Raw genomic sequence first — 3,214 nt, forward strand, 5'->3', positions numbered from 1 at the left:
TCTCCCCAGTTTCTAGCATTGATTTTGCAATCACAACAATAATTTTGAATTTGAACATTCCTTAGGAAAACAAAGAGAATGTCTTGGGTGGTTTTCCCCATGGTTGCTCTTCTTGTTTTTTTGGTTTAGTTTGGTTTGGTTTTGGTGTGTGTGTGTTTGGTTTTTTATTTGTTTGTTCCCAATTATCTATAGTTAATGCAGTAAGAGTGGTCAGAAAGCTTGTAGGTTACACAATTTTACAAGATGCATTGCAGGGACAAAGAAAGGCTGATATTTATCAACTGTATTTTAGGGTCTTGATGGATACATTCCTGGGGGAGGTGGTGGAGGGTGACTCATTCCTAAATGGGGCATGCCTATAGGTGTCTAACAGGGAAAGACCAATTGGTGGGCCCATGAGTGGTTTCATACTAGATGGAGGAGCCATAATGCCTGGAGGTGGGGTTGCTCTGTCTATAGGTGGAGGTAGAGTTCCGAGTCCTGGTCAGTACTGAGTTGGGGCTCTGGCAATGTTAGCAGTGGCAGGAGCAGCAGCTACTGCTACTGTGCCTCTTCCCTGTGGAGTCATGATCTGCTGGGATGGGCCTCCAACTCCTCCGATAGGGCCTGCTAATCCAGTAGGACCTTGGGGAATAGGTTCACCAACTGGTACTCCTCTGCCAGCTGCTTTTCCAACCCCAGGGCTACCGGCAGCACCAGCAAGTGGCCCACGAGCAATGTCAGTATCTTTAGGAGGTGAACCCTCCACAGTCACAGAAACCAAGTTCTCTCCAAGTAGCAAGACCCAAAACCATTTTTCTTCATATTCTAGCTGTTTTTGCATTCTTTGGCTTGATCTTCCTGTACTCATCACAATCACAGAGGATCAAAGACATATGTTTGTCAAAAGCCTTAAAGGAGCCAATGAAGATTCTTCCATCTTGCAGGATACATCTCATTCTATAGTCAATGAGCTGCAGCATCTTGCCACTGTTTCTTACAGTCATGATTGTTGTCCTACCATAGTCCTTCTCAACAGTAAAATCTCAAGATCCTTAATACTTGGGGGAGGGCTGTAAATAAAGGTTTGATGCAGAGTTACTCGCACACAGTGTAAGCTTGACCAAAGTTTCACCATGGATGAGTCCTATTTTCCTAGACTTTCACCACCTTGGTGTTCTAATACTGCTTTAACCACCTCTTGATGTCTCAGCTAAGAATGCCTGTCTTGGTTCTGCCTGGAAATCCACCACAGGAACTTGCTGTTGCTGAGAACATCGTGGGGAGAAGTGACACTCTTGTTTCAGTGAGGCTGTCCTTGTACGTTTGACCTGGACTTCAACCTCTACCACATGCTGTTCAGTACTTCTTCTCAGGTGTAAGAAATCCCCATAAATGTGGAGGAAAAGAAGATAGATACATACATATACACAACAAGCACATAAAAAAGTCATGGAAAAAACATTGACAGTAAAATCCACACATAAGAGTGTGTCACACCTCAAGGACTAGAGAAAGGACAAGGGGCCATTGTTATTGTTGTTATTGTTTTACATACATGTTTTTGATGCTGCTTTAACAATATTTTCTCCATGTCAAACATTTTTGTACTGATTATCTCATCTAATTGTGGAAGGATGATAGTTATTGTGAGCCTGAGCTTCAGAGCCAGGAAACTTTGGCTTTTATTCAGGCTCTACCATCGATACACTCATCCTTATCCTCCTCGGTTTCTAATACGGAGCTGAGGTTTAGAGAAACTTTTAAGTCTTAGCCAGTTTCATCCAGACAGACAGAGGGAGAGGCGGGGTTTCAGACCTAATCTCTCTTACTGAAGCCCCAGTTTTTTAGGGGGACCCTTGCTGATAGATATTTGTCACACTGTTCAAAAGGTATCATTCTTAATAACCAGCCTTTCAAGATAGAAAGGGTAGAATAAAGGAATGTGAGTTGCAATTAGGAGGGACTCTGTTCCCAGCCACTCCATGATATGCTGAGCATGACTCATCCAGAAATAAATCAAGTATTAGGACATGAGACATCAAAATCAGGGAACACCTTTCATCTACATAGTGTGTGGAACCTATTTTGATTCATGTGAACCACTTTCTTCTTTCTTCCTTTCTTTCTTCCTTCCTTTCTTCCTTCCTTTCTTTCTTCCTTTCTTCCTTCCTTTCTTCCTTCCTTTCTTTCTTTCTTTCTTTCTTTCTTTTGCTTTCTTCTTTAAGGCAATTAAAGAAAAATTAAGTTGCATACAATGAATGGGGTGGACATTATTACTTTATAATTTTGTCTAGGATTATACCAAAATCACTGGGCTCATTCATTTTTGTTCATTAGGGCAGATATTATTCATATTCATATTAAACAGATATTGATTGATGGTCTGCTGTGTACCAGGTGCCAGAGAAGCCAGAGCAGCCTGTCACTGGCAAGACTCACAGCCCTTCTGTGCTGTGTAAATAAAAGAGGCAGAGAGGCACTCGGCAGTATTCTAGAGTGAGCAGGGGTGTCACAGAGGAATATAAGATCTAGAGTAGAACGCGTGAAAATATTACCAACAACAAAATGAATGACATCATTAGAGAACAATATAGTGGAGAATAAAGAAGGAAATGACGGAGCTTACACAGGGGAGTAAATATATCTAACAAAGATGTGTTCCTAGCGTGGAATGCAAAAATTTACAGTGGAACAGAGGGCCATAATTGAACATAGCAGCCACTGGACGGGAAAGAATAACAAATAGTCCCTGGGGATGCTCATAGAGGCTAGAAAAAGAGAAAATGTAAAGACCAAATGACCCCAGCAGCGGCTTCAAATTGCTAGATATGTGTCTGTGAGTGACTTCCTGTTTCTCATTTTCCTCCTCAGAATCTCATCTCTGCAAACCCAGAGAATCTAGCTCTGTGGTTAGAATGAGGCTGGGTCACCGAGCACCTCTCTTTAATAATAGGTACACTGTGTGTGGAGATCTCATTTCCCCCTGAGCCTACTGATGTCTGCTCAAGTATTGGCAGTGGGTCTCAGCACAGAATAAGTCACAGAAATGCATCTCACAGCCTTGAGTCTGATGGAATTAGTAGCTAACTTACAATCCAGAGGCTTTACCTCAACACTGTCTGTTAAATGCAATTTGTGTTTAAAATAATAATCTCATAGGGTATTTGTTTTATGAACTGAAAGGGGAGAGAGAGAGAGAGAGAGAGAGAGAGAGAGAGAGAGAGAGAGAGAG

The 3,214-nt window shown here is 41.9% G+C and overlaps 1 pseudogene; it reads right to left on the minus strand.

Moving 5' to 3' along the window:
• Positions 1 to 288: 288 nt before the first annotated feature.
• LOC114616668 lies at positions 289 to 986 on the minus strand (annotated as a pseudogene).
• Positions 987 to 3,214: the final 2,228 nt, after the last annotated feature.

The sequence above is a fragment of the Grammomys surdaster genome, unplaced genomic scaffold, assembly GCF_004785775.1.
Source record: "Grammomys surdaster isolate TR1022 unplaced genomic scaffold, NIH_TR_1.0 332895, whole genome shotgun sequence".
NCBI classification, from domain to species: domain Eukaryota; kingdom Metazoa; phylum Chordata; class Mammalia; order Rodentia; family Muridae; genus Grammomys; species Grammomys surdaster.